This window comes from Passer domesticus, chromosome 1 (genome assembly GCF_036417665.1).
Source record: "Passer domesticus isolate bPasDom1 chromosome 1, bPasDom1.hap1, whole genome shotgun sequence".
In the NCBI taxonomy this organism is placed as follows: Eukaryota; Metazoa; Chordata; class Aves; order Passeriformes; family Passeridae; genus Passer; species Passer domesticus.
The window spans coordinates 31,770,901-31,787,054 of record NC_087474.1 but is presented as its reverse complement, the minus strand read 5'-3'; the positions used below and the strand labels follow the sequence as shown (position 1 = coordinate 31,787,054).

Genomic DNA, 16,154 nt, shown 5'->3' with positions numbered 1-16,154 from the left:
CTACAAGATTAAATCTGTATAAAGGAGCTTCACTGGTTAGAAGTGACTGAATAAGCACTGCTCATCCCATTTTGCTGTTCTGTACCAAATATAGTGTAAGCAGCAGAGCTATGCCAGTAGATCTGAGATGAGAGACTGTCTGCCTGATTTGAATTCAGATGACTGAATGCCCTACTGTCACACACTCCATGAACATTAAGTTTCACTTACCAACTTTTCCCTGCCTGCATGCTCTTTACCAAAGAATGCGTAAACTGAACTTTCAGTTGTTAATTACAGCTCCTTCTAATGATCTGAAGAATGCGTGAGAAGCTGTAAGCAGCAGTATGAGTACAGCAAAATTAATAACGTTCAAGCAATTTCTGTGCAGCAACCCTGTCCTTTGCTACAGCACAACTCACAATACAGTAAGCCAGAATAGCTTGGAAAGGAGAAATTAACTTTTCTCTCACTTCATTTGCTAGAATATAGTCTGTCTTCCCAGTTTGAGAACTTCTGCTGCATAAGCAGTTTCATCTTGCCAAAAAGACTTCTGTAAACGTCAACAGAGGAGGAGGAAAGGAATGAGATGGAATTTTAATAAGATGTGTAAAGGCTGACTTACCAACTGGCCCACTGACTTGTTAAAAAATAAATCAACATCCCATAAAAAGTTGTTGACATGCAAAACCTCTGACATCATCCCTGCAATCAGATCTCTGAACAATTAATGAATGAACACGGGATAAAATATTTTTTTTAAATTTAGCATGGAATGGAATAACACAGTCAGAATGACTGATACATCCATCTTTTATTCTCCTGCTGATTTACTTGAGGGCTCCCCTACCTTGTGTAACTAGTCTTAAGAAAAAACTTCATCCAATCTTTTTACCCTCAGTCTATTTACTCTCAATCTGCTTTGCTCCATCCTGTGTTTCGATATTTTAAAAACTATCACTTAAACTTTTCATTAATGCATATTTGACCAGTGGGTGGAGATAATTAGAAAATTAAACCAAAACTATTTGAGTAGCCACTCTTGCTACAGAAGCAATATTAGAATGCCACAGCTCTTTCAGTAAGAGGCTTAACTAAACTATCTTAAAATAAAAATTTAAACTTTTTCTTACATCCTAATTTTCATTATTTCAATAGTATCTTGATAAAATGTTTGCAATCAAAATGTAAAGGCTTAAGCTTATTTCAAATCAACAATTGTCTCCACCTACTGGAACAGTGAATTTAACTGAAACAGTAATTTGATCCTTTGGGATCTGGGTAAGCAGAAGCTGCAAGAGGAGCAATGTTTTTGTGTAAGATACAAAGAATTTGTGTGTGTCGTGTGTCATCATGTTTTGTGTCCCTCTCCCCCAAAAACTAGTTTATAGAAACCATAGTCATTCTCTGCAGTGAGCACGGATTTCACTGAGCCCCTACTCCAAACAGTTCCTTGTCAGAATGTAAAACTAGTCAACACTCTTAAAAAACACGTATAGGTAATTTATTAAATAACACTTGTTCCTAGTAAATCTGAAATGTCATCCAATTTCAGTATCTTTCTAATTCCCACCATGGTTTCACGGGCACTAGAATGAGTTCTTTAAATAACTGATGTTCAAAACCCATGGAATGGTTGCTAATATGAAACACTTATGTTACGAAACACTGTATGAAACACCTTTTTCTTTTAAGCCACAGACATTAAAAATAATTAAAACATGACGATAAGAGTAGACAACATCCCATATTTTCAATTCTGATTGTTATTATTTAACAAAGGTTGTGAAATTACTGTAACTTCAAAGACTCTAATTAACCCAAAACAGGAATGTAAATGTTTACACATGGAAGAACCCCTGCCCTAACCTCTCGTTCTATCTTTTTTTGGTCTCTATTATTCTTGTAAGAGTGACATCATCCATAACTACATAATTCAGGCATGCTTTATTCTGAAAAAAAGCAATTTTAAGCCACAGGATAGCACATTACCATCACCATGCTTTGTTTCACTACAGTATGGCTGTAGTATAAGCTGAGATCCAGCTGCAGATGCTTATAGTGACCACGGGATTATACAGGCCCTGTAACAGTATGTGTGACCAGCACAGCTGTATTTCAGCCTCTCACGTGTCACACCAAATCAAACTCGCCCTCTCCAGCACCCTCTATGAGCTTCTTCTCTTGTTGGGGACAGCAAAACCACTTTTCCCACTCACAGACTTGCTCTTAACCCTGCCATCATATTCTATGTCATATTTCCACACAAATAAGTCCGATAGTGTCTTTACCCCTTTAGTTGCAAGATGCTTCTAAAAATTCCGGTTTTTACCAGATGTGCAAGGCCAACCCTTCCAAGTTTTACCCATTTTTAGTTTAAGCACAGAACATGACGGGACATTTTATTTTAACATATGTGAGCTTTTCATCTTTTCAGATCTTGAGAGTATTATTCCTTCCATATCTGCATGGAGACTGTCACAATCCCAAGTGCATACCTGTCTCTTGAGCAGAGAAATTCCTCCCACTTCTTCTTCAGCATGAGAAAAGATTCACTGAGCAGTGTCCTGCACAGAGGATCAAAGGGCACTCACCCAAGCCTGGGACAGTCACACTCAGTGAGAACTTTAAACCACTCAGCAGAAAGTATGGGTTTAAAGCAGGACACTGAACTTCTAGAAAATGGCATTCAAAATACAACTACTACAAACAAATAGATTTAGAATAATACAAGAATTCAGAGACTAAGTCACTGTACACAGAGACTCATACTAAATAGTCTTTTGCTTGTCATTTTGGCACTATGAAGTTTTCTGCAGATCATTGACCTCTGTTTCTGCACATAGAAATACCAAACACATGGACTTAACAGCAAGCTGGATCTTGATGCTCACCAAAGATACCCAGAGTTTGAGGATAATGTTCTGATCATATCCTTAACAACTTAAAATAAAGCCAAATTATTTGATCAATTATTTGCTTTTCCTGCTTTTACTATGGTTAAATATCAACTAAAAATACCAAAACTAGTAAGTCATACTGCCAAAATTTCTGTTCCTTTCTGCCTCCCTGAGGTTTACAAAACCTTTCCTTTCCTGTTTTTACCAAAAAAAAAAAAAAAGGAAAACTAAGATCAGATTAAAATTTTATGGTCTAAATAAGAAATGTCCTAAAAGTCAGGGTCTTGCAGATATTCATCCTATTAGCATTTAAGACTCGTATTATTCAGGCACATTTTCATGACTTCCTTTCTTATTTTCCTTTTATTAAAAAAAAAAAAAAGAAGAAAAAAGAAACCATCATGACTTAACAGCTTCTGCTAATTGTTTTAAGGAAAAAAGGGCACAAGAAAGAGATAGTTCAAAGAAGGTCCAATTGCACATATGTTGCAACAGCTTTTCAATCATTTTAGAGACTTAGAGTATGCAGTTGGCCCACTAACAGAGCAGCAGAACAGATACCATTCCACAGAGCTAGTACAGTATATTTGTCAATAATTTCCATATTAATTAGTTCTCAACAAGACAAGCTGAAAGAGCAGTGATCCGTAAGATCTAAAATAAATGCAAGCACCCTGAATTCAAGGAAGCTGAATATACGCCCTTTTGGTTACATGTCAAAGATTCCATTAAAAAAAAATGAACAAACAAAAACTCCAAAACCTAAACAACAAAATAAAAACCTAGCAGTGCTACCAGCATTGTGATGACACCATACCTCAGTACTGAAGATTTTTCACACCAACAAAGCTCTCAGGTAATCTATCTAGTGCAATAATTTGAGAAGAAATTAAGGACACAAGATCATCAATTCCAAGCATTTCAAGGGAGGGAAGAGGAAACTAAAGATTTCTCTAAAGGGTCATTTAAAAATCCCATTGAAATGCGCTCAAACTAGACTCCAATTGTCAGCACTTTATTTAAATGAGAATTTTCTCTCTGTCCTTTTCAGGAAGAATTTTTTGGCAGATGTTGTATGGTCTGGTCAAAGTGTTAAAAGCCAACCACCTCGGCAGAAATAAAAGAAAACATTATGATGCTAGTGTCAACCCAGCCGGTATAACAGACACTATCTGTTCAGAAGCAGCACGCTAAGATTTCAAAGCCTCCTCTAGTCCGACATCTATTTATAGGTGCCCAGTCTCCGTACCATTTCTTGCAGCCCCTTCTCCTCTCAAAACCAAGTGGGAGAAGTTTAATAGATATAACCCTGGGCCTTGTGCCGCAAGATGGCCAGAAAATCTGCAACTCTCCTCCAGCAAACCCATGTGCAGGGAGAGCCATGTGCAGTCAGGAGAGGACACTGGTCAAACCTACGCAGGAGTCAAATACACGGGATAAACCTTCCCCCTCTGTTTCAGGAACGCACACATTTTTCCTCAGCCAGCAAGTTGACCATAAAGAACCACATTCAGCATCAGAGCCTCAGCAAAAGATACCAGTCTCCTTCCTCCTCAACACCACGCAACAGCGTACGCCAGCTGCCTTTCACGCCAAGACAGAAGCTATCCAAGCCAGCTTTGACCCCCGGACAGCAGCAATGTCATGCAAGCACCTTCCCACCTACAATGCTACTACTGTACATTGCACCTTCCGCAAAGAAACTCAGAGGCTGCTGGCTTTTTTCCCGTGCAGCCTCTACCACCCAGCACCCATGCACGTTTTTTTAAAGCGCTGATCCAGGTCGGCTCTCCTTCATCTCCACCAGATGTTAACATCGCAGGAAGGGTGCAGATATTTTCCTGCACACGGAGCACAACGCCACAGGCTGAACTCTGGTCCAAGCTCCGCACATCCATCCCCGCTGCCTCCTCTCCTACACCTACATCCACTTGCCTGTAGTACTCGTACAACGACCGAGGAGATGACAGCACTGCTGGAAACTCCTGCCCACCTGATCACAACCACATTTTCGCCCCTTTCCCCAGTCCGAGGCAGACGGAAGGGGAGGATTGACTTCCTCAGATAGAAAATAAGCAGGGAAAGGCCGGGGCAGAGATCAGGAGAGGAAGAATCACCCCAAAGGGAGAGGAGATAATCCCCGAGAGGCGAGGCTGCGGAGGAGCATAAACGCGGAGGGAGGGACAGCGAACTGGGGGGATAATCCGGCAGAGAAGGGGGGAGATAATCCCCTCGGAGGGGGGAGGTGGAGGATCCCGGAGAGGGAGGGGCGGGAAACCTGATAATCTCCAGGAGGAGAGAAAATACCGGGAAAGGGGGTGGGGGAAAGAGGGGTGGGCGGGTGGATAATCCGGAGCGGCAGATGAAGCGCGAGTCTCCCGGGGACGCATCCGGAGGCGGGAGGAGGAGGGTTAATCCCCGCTCTAGGGGCAAAAATCCCTCTTCCCGGACTCCGGCGCTGCCATGTTCGCTCCCCTGCAGGCCCGCCCGGCCCCGCTACCTGCGGGCGGCTCTTCCCGCCTCACGCCGCACGCACACGCGGCGCCTCCGCTCCCGCCGCCGAGTCGAGGGGCTCGGCCGGGATGGCTGCGGGACCCCGCCTCCCACCACCATTTCCCCGCCGGCCGGGAGGGACGGGAGAAGCGAGTAGCCGGGCGGGCGGACCCTCCCTCCCCCCGCCGCGCGCACGCCACCTCCCCGCCGGTACGGGAACTCACCGGCCGGCACCGACTCCCGCTGCTCCCCGTCCCCTCCTCCCTCAGCGGGCGCCGTTCCGCCCCATGGACGATCCCGGGCGCGCGGGGCTGCCGGAGGGACGGCGCGAGCCGGAGGTGCCGCCGCCGCCGCTCTGCGCCCGCCTCGGCGCGCGCCGCCGGCGTGGCTGTAGCACGCGCTCCCGCCGCCGCTCCTCTGCCCCGCCCACCCCCGGCGAGCGCGCGCGCGCGGCCTCCGCGGCAGTGGCGCGCGAGCGCCTCCCCCGCACCCGCCCGGAGGGAGGGAGCGCGCCTTTGCCTCGCCCCCCTCTCCGTGAGTGAGTGTGTGAGTGTGAGTGACAGTGAGTGTGAGGGAGCGGGAGGGGCAGGCGAGTGTGAGGGAAGCGAGCGCGAGTGCGTGGGAGTGCGCGTGGCTGCGCGTGTCACAGCCTGTGCAAGCGCGCGTGTCCGCGAGGCGGCGGTGGGGGGTGGCGCAGGGCCGTGTGGGGACACGCGCGCGCGAGGGCCGCCGTGGGTGTGGAGCGAGCGAGCGAGCCCCTGTCCCCTCGTGTCCCCGCCGGGGCCCCCGCACGGGATTCGGGCTCCCCCCCCGGTTCGTGTCCGGGACCCCGTCCCGAGCCCGGGTCCCCCGGTCCCGAGTCCCGGGAGGGGACACGTGGCGCTGGCTGCTCAGTCGCCGAGTGCGAGAAACGCTAGCAGAGAAGTCACGCATTTCAGAGGGGAAAGGGAAAGTGGGGAGTTTCCCCTGATGCCAATAACCTGCAAGACCACTTAAACGGGAATAACGCTGGGAAAGCGATTCCCCCGCTCTTCTGGTCACTGTTTAAACATTTCGTTTGTTTTGAGCAATGATTACAGAGCAGCTCTCGCTTTTTTTTTTTCCAGGGGAGGCTCTCACCTTTGGATACTCACGGACTTAGGAAAATTTGGGTTGCACATGATCAGTCCTGCATACACAATTCTCACTAACTAAAGGTGGACCTTTTTGGTTTTCACCTAAGGGTAAAATTTGCTCCAGAAACAAAATGCTCATATACAAAACAATCTGTCATTCCTCAGTTTCTTTTCACTTATTCCTCCTCATACCGACTTTCCTGGAAATTTTTGAATCCAAGCATACACTTGAATTGCAACCTGTATAATTATGCTGTTTTATGAATACCTGGTAGCCTGGTGTGACATAAGGTAAACCTTCATAACAAGCTGCCTGCAATTCATGCTGGCTTTTTCTTTGGGACCCATTGGCAAAAAGGGAAAGCCAGAGCTATGAGGGGGCAGAGTTCTAACAGAAAATCCACTAGTTACCCATTTTCGTCTTAATGGGTTCAGATTCTGCTTTCCTACCAGATAATGACTGAACTGATTTCTATGCCACCAACAACATCAAAAAAAACCCAGCTGATATTTATGATGGGCATAATTGCAGAAACTGTGGAATAGCAGCCAGCAGGTGAAAAACCTCTCTCAGATTGTCCAATAAAGTTGCATCAGTAAATGAGATCTTGTGCACCTCATCTTAGGAAAACAGTGTGTTAAATTCCTTTAGGAATTATTTTTACTTACTCTTCAAATTACTGTAGCTACCCTGTGCTGAGAGCTTCATAGGCATGTGGAATTATACATCCCCAGGTCGAAACAGCTTACAACCCTCCTGCAATTTCTCAGTAAAAAGTCCAAATTGAACATATTTTTGGTAAATTGCTTCACAAACAGTTATCTTTTCCTTGTTGAACTGGAAAGAAACTTAAAATGGCATGAGGGATTCTAGGCAACATAATGACCTATACCAACCTTTCGGTGTTTGAGCCCCTGCAGCTACAATGGAAAAACTGACAGGCATAAAAAATCCTCATTCCCCAAAAAATAACTTTAGGTCATTTTCTCTCCTTTGCCTGTAATTTATTTTTTTGGGGATGTTCTAATTGAACCAGAGCCACAAAACGCATAAATGCCATCTCATCCTGTATTTCACAACTCAACATCTTGTTGACTTCTTCTCTCACAGCTTCTGCATTTGTGAAAACTGAACATTATTCTATTAAGGAGAAAGGGTTGCAGCAATTTATGCTGGCATCTTTCATGATATTCTGGCTTTACCTTTGTGGCCAATGAAAGAAAATTGCTTCACTGCAAAACTTAGAGGTTCCTTATTACAGTTTAGCTCAGAGCTTGAATCTAAACCTGTGAAATACAAGAGCCCATTTTTGGCTGCAACAGAAATATCTAAACACGAAGTTTAGATATTTGACTGCCCCACAGTCTTTTGAGCATCTTCCATTCTGGCCTCTGCAGCTGCTATTTGGCTATTAAAGCCCTCTAGGGAATGTGTCCCAAATGCTCACACGCTGTTTTTTGCCCACTATTTAATCCATTTGATCCATTAGGGTCAAGGAAGAAATAGAGATGTATTGTTTTAGAGAAGAACTTAGAAACTGATGTTTAGCCAGTATCAGGAAGTATCATATCCTTTGGGCTTTTTGCTACTTACATTTGCATGCTGCTCAGAAATCCCCCGTACAAGGATGGCCCTTAGGACCCTGCCGGTGCTGTTCAATCTGAGAGCTTTGAAGCACTCCCGCAGTGCAAAAACGACCGTAAATCTCTTCTGTCCATTTAATGGGCAATTACTGCACCTCAGCCAAGCCTCACCCTGTTCCCAGTCTGTGGCGGAGAAGGCAGGACCTGGCCAGGGCTGACTTATATCCCAGCAATTTCTGGCTAGTGATCATGGGCAGCCAGGCATAGGTTAGAAGAGTGCCAAAACCGAGTTTCTTTATGCCAGGGATTATCTCAGGCTCTGTCTAGCCACAGGATTCAGGCGGCGTAAGGACTGTATGGTAGGGCAGCCCCAGCCCTGATACTTTCGGGCTGATTGATTTGCATTCACTAGAGCTGGAGTTTATGACTCCTCAGAGCTTTGAACTCAGCCTTTGATGATACATATCTCACTTGAGCGCTTTTGCTGTGAAATCTTCTGCTCTTTTTTGTAAAACTGCAGGGACTGGGATGGCTAATGTTCTCACTTCTCTCTGCAGATGCTACAAGCAACAGGGTAGAGGTCTTTCTCCAGGGTCTTCTGGTTTGCTAGAGCTCTTACCCTGGTGTTAGAGGAGTTAGAGGAACAGACATTCCAGCATACAGAATGTGGAAGGGAGGATGTGGTTTTCAGTCCCGTTATAGTTCTGGATGTACACAAAACCAAAAACCTGTAATTACCACAGCACTGCCACAATGGTGGAGAGGTTATCTGCTGGCTGGTGTCAACTGTGCTGAAATTTTCTTTGTCTTATTCTCTGCAGAACTCTTGGGTTTGAATTCCATATTTTCTGTCGCAGTTTCTGATGACTATTTTAATGATAAAATGAACAGTTGTACCCACAGAGGAGGTGCTTCTTAGAGTTCATTCCCCTTTCCATACATATTGTGGCAAGCTGGTGTTGAGTGAAGAGGGAATTTGGGGTGGTGTATTTATTTAAAAGGAGATTTTGAGCTGATTGCGGGCATACTCAGCAAGTCCAGTGTTCCACACACTTTTGTTAAGCAGTGTCTAATTTGGATAATCATTTATTATGAGCAGTCTTAAGACAGACCTAACTTTAGACTACTTATTTATTTGATAACCACCAGAATATGCCATCTTCATAACCTGAAAAAATTAAGACAATGAAGTGTCAATTTCTTTGCTGTATTTATCACTATTTGGAGATCTTATGATGATAACTTCTTTATGTATCCATTTACATACCCAAAATATTTTTTACTAAGTTTTTTTGTGCCAAAGAAATGAGCTAGGGGATTTTTAATTATCATTGTTATTATTTTCATTTTTTTTGTGTGTGTAGTTTTTTTTCATTTCTGTATGCAAGATATCATAGAACATTTAAAAAAAATATTCAGCAAATACAGCAAAATTTCTAAGAAATTACACCATTTTCCAAGCTATGAGTTGCTCCAGAGTAACTCATTAAAAGATCACATAGGTAATTACAAATATTGATGGTAAAATAAAACCAGTTTTCTTTCAGGAGCTTTACAAGGAAAGATGGTATGAAAGAATAAAGGAAAACAGTACCTACAGAGTTAAAAGGCTACATGTGTAATTCCTGTGCTATTTTCATCACTGAGGTCTGTATGCATGTGGAATTCAACTCCATAGAAGGAGATAATGAAGACAAATAGTATGGCTTTATTTTTAAAAGGGATGGATAATTTCATGGCAGCTTACAACATTGGTAACTGGGCAGGCTAAGATAATAAGGCTAATCAAATCTCATGCTTCACAGCACTTGCTCCCTGCGGGGTCAGGAAAAATCTTTCCACTGTATACAACACTATACAATTAGCAAGGTTATTATTGGGGAGCAGAGGTACAGCCTTCTAAAGGAACAAGCTTTTGGCATTATCAGAGAACAGAGGCTGTACTTGACCCAACAGAAAAAAAAACAAAACATTCTTTTCTTGTGCCACTTCTGCTTCTTTACACTGACAGAGTTTTATAATTCTTGGGTTTTTTAAAAAAAAATCTCTGGAACATGATTACCTAAGTGCATTACTGTCTGAAACCTGTCAAAAACTCTTTCACCTGTGACTGCTTGCCCAATTAAAAAATAGTTGTCACTGACTGGACACGGGAATCACATTGATTACACTGTTGCAGGTTGCAAGTGCACATTTCCCTCTCATTAGGTCAGTAACGTTACAGAATTTGCATCTTTGCAGAAGTGTAGGCAGAAAGACATAGTCCCAAATGATGATGGGCTTTTAGCTAGGAGCTGAAATGACGTATTTTTTTGAATATTTAGTTTGGGAAGTACCCTTCATTTTCTTTAATTGCCTGAACATATTGTTGTAGGTGTTCTGTGTGTATACTTGTATTTTATTTCCCATCAGTGTGTGCATCCGAGAAATTATCTTAGATGCAATTGAAAATATTTAGCTTTTTTTCTTTGCAAATTTTATTTCTTTATCTGATACTCTTTATGAGTTGGTGGGGGTTTTTCCTCACAATGTGGAGGAAGCATGACAGCAGAACAACATTCTTTAAAAACCCATATTATGAAAACAAGTCTCTTTTTATGAGCTATACCTCAAACACAAAGAGTGTTATTTCAGAAGTGCTAATTATTTTCAGGTGACCTATACTTTTTCCCTGTGCACAACCTATATGCATTCTCAACTCTCAGCCCACACACTGTTCAGAGCAGGGAAAGAATCCACCAAAACACAACCTCATCCCCATCTTGAAATTTTGACTAAATGACAAAAAAAATCTAAAAACGTAAGAAGAGCTTACATAAAGACCATTTCAAGACTTCTCCACAGGTGCAAAAGTGCTTATCTTTCTTATGTAAAGAATATCCAACCCCTTTATTTCACTAGAATGTATGGCCATAAGCTGTAGAAGGCTCAGCTAAATGAAATTGAATCAAAAATAAATTTCTTTCCTCCTTGAGTGTCAGTAACAAGTTCACTAAAGGATCTACTGTCTACAATATCCTCCTGAATACAGCTAGGCACAAATAATCCATAGATCTGAGCCATAGCAATGTTCTGTTACTGAATAACTGGGATGATGTAGTGATGGCAGACACAGCTGTTCTAGGTGCTCAATGCCTTTTTTCCTTCATTCTTCACTAGCAAGGTCTCCCAGGCTTCTGTGTAAGGAAAAAGAGAGGTACCAGCAGTAGATGAAAATCATGGCAGGGATGACTTGCAAGAACTCAGCTCATGCAACCCAGATGGTTTGAACCTGAAAGAGCTGAGTGGGCTGGCTGGTGTCTATACAAGGCTGCTCTCTGCAATGTTTGAAAAGTAATAGAGATCAAAGAAGGTCCTCGACAACTGAAGAAAAGACAAATTTGCTCCCATCTTCAGAAAAGTCCAACAGGAAGGTTTGGGAAACTACTGGAGGGCCAGACTCATTTAGGTAACTGATAAAGTCCTGGAGCAAGTCCTCTCAGAACACATTTCTAAACACATGGAGAAGGTGACCAGAAACAGTCAGCATGGATTTACAAAGAGTAAATTATGTCTAACCAGCCTGAAAAATTTCTATGGTAAAATGGCCAATCCCATCTTGTGGATGTCAAGACCTAAGCAAGGTAGAAAAAACCGTAATAGACTACAGCAAGGTTTCTGACACTAATTCTGACAATGTCCTTTCACCAAGTTCACGGGTTTCAGTCTGGATGAGTGGACAACCGGATGGATTGGATGCTCAGGCCAAGAGGGCAGTGGTTAGTGGACCATGAGGGCAGTAGCAAGAAAAACAAATAGAGCACCACAAGGGTCTGTTCTGGAACATGTCCTGTTTCACATCATTAACAATGACCTGGAGGAAATGTCACAGCGATGGTTGCTCAGTGGATTTACATATGAGAGCAGGTTGGGGTACAATTACAATGCTGAGTGGGAGGGCTGCCCTCCTGGAAGACCTTTGCATGCTGAAGGATGGGCCAGCACAAACCTTATGAAATTCAGCAAGGACAAAAGCCGAGTCCTGCATCAGAGGTAGACTAATTATTTGCACTGATTCAGGCTGGAGAAAAATGTGTCTGCGTGGTTGGACAGCAGCTGTTCTGAAAAGGCCCAGGGGGTGTTGGTAGACAACAAGCTGAACATGAGCCAGCGGTGTCCTCTGGCAGCAAAAAAGATCAACAGAAACCAAGGCTTTATTAATACAGGAGGAAAGTCAGTATATTATTGCCCCATTATCTTTGCTAGACCACATTTAAATACTGTATCCTCTTGGGGGGCTTTGGGGCCCCCACTACAGGAAAGACATTGAATGAAGTGAATTGAGCTCAGCAGAGGGCTATTAGGATGTTGGAGGCTGGAGCACTTGGTCAGTGAGGAGAAGCTGAAGGAACTGGGCTTGTTCAGTGTGGAGAAGGGATGGCTTTGGAGGGGACATGACACTAGTCTGGCAGTGTCTGCAAGGAGCTTACTGGGGAGATGGAGCCAGGCTTCTCAGTGGTGCATGACTGAAGGATAAGAAAAAATAGATAAAATGAAACCAAGGGAAATTCAGTCTGTAGACAAAGAAAACCTGTTTCACAACAGGAAGCAGAAGTGTTTGCCAAAAGTCATACATTCTCCATCCTTGGAGGTTTTAACGACTCAGCTGGATAAAAGCCTGGAGTAACATGGTGTACTCTCACAGTTGTGCTTTCTTGGACCATCAGATTGAGCTAGAGACCCCCTGGATTCCCTTCCTATCTGAATTACTCAGTGATACAATGGCTCAATGAGTAAACAGAAACTATTTCTACACTGAATAAAGTTCTGGTATGTATGGGTTATTCAATACATTGATAAATCTTAAATTATACTGGGAGCATGGACCAGAATCCAAGCCACAGCTGCCCAGCTGTGCAGTAACAAGCTGGCTGTAGTTCCATACTCCCCACTGTTTGCTCTCTTCCTGGCTTCACCAACTGTGCACTTCTGGTTGTTCTGCTTTAGGAAGAAAGCTTGCACACTTGGAGTCTTTTTTGGCCATGAGGAAATGTCTTCGTTTTTTCCCTTTCCATAGTCTCATTCCCAGAAAAGGGCGCCCCCAAAGTGAAAGAGAAAAATTACAAGATTATGAAAATAATGCTTATGAGATGTCTTGATAAGGTGCTCACATATTAAAATAATTTCTTGAAAGAAATTGTAGAAATTCTCCTACTTCACCATCTTGTCTTCAGTCCAGGCATAGGAAGATGAAATCCCAGAAAAACAGAATACAGACATTCTCATTTTCCCAAAGGTTTCCTTTACATTGCTAAAATGATGTCATTTTACACACTCTTAAAAATTATTTTACACTATGTGATAGCTGTAAAGGGACTGTAGTTTAAAGAAAAATCAAGTCCCAAGAAATTTTTGTCACATTCAATAAAATCAGAGTACCAATGAAGAGGATTTTAATTAAAAACTTCAAATAAACTCTGGGGAATCAAATCATTTGTGAACCTAACCATATCAGAAAAGCCACAGCTCAGCAGCCTACATGAGTAGACTCAGCCCATTTCCTAACAGTGTTCTCCTTACACAAAGTGTTGCCAGAGAGGCTCTGTATCCTCATGCTTCAAGGCCAAAGTAATAGTCAGCTGAGTGCAGAAAGAGCCATTCCTTACAGCAGAGAAATTAATTTTAAATTAGCAGCTTCTACTGAAAGGTCCTCTTCCTTTAATTGTTGTTGGTCTGTAGCTACAAAAGCACCTGTAGCTCTGGCTACAAAATACAGCTCTTTCCCCAAACTCTTTGGCTGCAAAACTTCTCAAGACAAAATACACTACTATTCATGTCTCCACCTCAATGGGATGCCAGCACAAAATTGTGTCTCCAGTGAAAGTAGAAGTAGTAGAAGATAAACAGTGTTAGTAGGAAGCACTGCTGCCTGTCCCCTGCTATCTGCCATAGCAAATTCATTTCACGGACCCCACAGGTCAGTCTGGCAAAGATGACAGCAGCATCACAAGACACTTTGCTGTCTGAATGACAGAATAAAGACCAAGTACTGAAGAACAAAATATGAAGTGCTTTTAAAAGGTACATGGATTGGAAAGGAGAACAAAGAGGAAAATAACTGCTGATTAGGTATTTTCTTTTTAGAAAGGACTCATTTTACTTAGAACCATATTTGTAGATCAAATTCTTACGACAAATATGATACCATGGGAAGAGCAATTCAGGAATTGTTCTGCCAGTATTGATCTCACATAACTCCCATTTCCTCTTTAATTTTCAAATGCTTGAAAGAGTATAATATGTAATTTTAAGAATTGAGCCAGTCCTAAAAGTCCTAAAAGTATTTTAAAGAAATATAATTATGGGCACTACAGCAAACCAGTCTTTTAAAAAAATCATTTACTATAGACACATGTAACACAATATCTCCATTTAAAGACTAATTACTTGTAGTGAATGGTCTAAACAGACCCCAAATTTGTATTTTTTGTTCCTGCAGTTAATTTCTTTCACAAAATTGCTCATTATTTGAGAAAAGTTGGCTTGTAGGACTAATGGATCCTTTTGTTCTGAGTTTTGTGACCAGTCAAAACACCATTTTTGCTGTGGAGTGGATTTTGGAAAGCCAAGGGAAAATATGGCCTCCTGAACCTCTTTGTGCAATTTACTTTGGTGAATGGGGATGGTTAGAATACAGATGTATGGAGTTGTAAAATACAAATCTGTGGGAGCTACAGAAAAAAAACTCTCATCTCTTTTGCATCAGACAAATTTCTGGCAGAGGAGGCAAATGAGAGCAAGCTGACTTGGATGGAGCTGCACCTGCCAAAGGGGAAGGCTGGTTACTTCATGCTTCTCACAGGACAAAGGCTGTTGGCAGGGTTGATTTTCTGTTCATTGTCTACAGAGTTCTCATTTTTGTTTTGACTTTAGATTTTAGCAGAACCTCTCCTAGGTGTTCTAGAGAATTTTTATGCATTTCCAAAGCTGTGTACATATCACAGGGCTTCTTCTCTACTTCTTTAATATTTTACTGAGAATCTAATGGTGTGAAGTTCAGGACTCTCTTTTAAATCCAAATTTAGAAGCAGCAATGCCTGGAATACACAGCTGGGTTAGTCCTGTCAGATAAGGGTAAAAATCCCTTATTTTTTCTATTAACAGACTGCCACAGATCTTTAATAGCACTTTTTTCTAATCTGGTTAAGATTTGTAATAGCACTTTTTCCTATCTGGTTACTCATTAAAAAAAACCCCAAAGCAAACAAAATTAAATAAGTCTTCGATCAAAATTGAAAGTTAGCAGCAGTAGTTTCCCAGGCATAAGATTACTCAAAACAAAGGTAAATAATAATGGTAGCTGCCTGCAACCTCATAGTGTATTGGACTTCCACCTTCTATGGTCCAAATTACTTTATAATCTCTCATACATGTTTTGCAGCGATACTATCTATTTGTCAGTTGGTCAAACACTGGAATCTGGAGGGGGGAAGGGAGAAGGAAAGAGGACACGCCATTGATATTCAACAGGGCACAGCTGTTTCAGAAAAAAAAATTAAGAGAAGAAGTAAAGTATTCAGCTCTAGGCTGAATTTTTGAAGGTGGTGTACACAGAATTTGGCCAGGTCACAAGGCCATGTGATTTCTTCTAATCACAATTTGATTGTTGTTTCAGGTTTCTGAATTTTTATCTCATCTAGATTCCTATCTGTGTCTGAAGAATGCGAGACAAGGCTCAAAGGCAGGACAAAAGTGACTTATAGCAGGGCCAGGTACAACCATTCTACAGATGCATCCATTCTCAAATCACCAGTACCATTGCTTACAAGAGTTCATGTTTACAAACACTACTACTGGTAAAGCCAGTGCTTGAGGTTGTGTGACAGCTAAAATGCTAGTTCCTCGAGCTGGAAATTTAATTAAATGCAAAGAAGTCAATGTCAAAATCAGGCTTACAATGCCAAACTCCAAATGCAGGTATCAGCTCTTAAAAATATTGAAATAAGTTCTTAGAAGTTTGAGTCCATCCAAGGTTCACATTCTTTCCCCAATGGTGAAGGCTGACCTCTGCCACTTCAAGCAAACACGACTCTTTTCTGTGCCC

The 16,154-nt window shown here is 42.4% G+C and overlaps 1 protein-coding gene across 4 annotated transcripts in view; it reads right to left on the bottom strand.

Annotated features, from left to right (window-relative positions):
• Window positions 1–5,758, bottom strand: part of PALS2 (protein associated with LIN7 2, MAGUK p55 family member) — a 59,718-nt gene extending 53,960 nt beyond the window's left edge. Inside the window, exon 1 of one of the 4 annotated variants that reach the window (XM_064412587.1) lies at window positions 5,597–5,758. The gene's annotated coding sequence lies outside the window, so the exon portion shown is untranslated. The remainder of the gene's footprint in view (window positions 1–5,596) is intronic. The other 3 variants (XM_064412577.1, XM_064412594.1, XM_064412600.1) reach the window with 3 other exon arrangements.
• Between the last annotated feature and the right edge of the window lie 10,396 nt (window positions 5,759–16,154).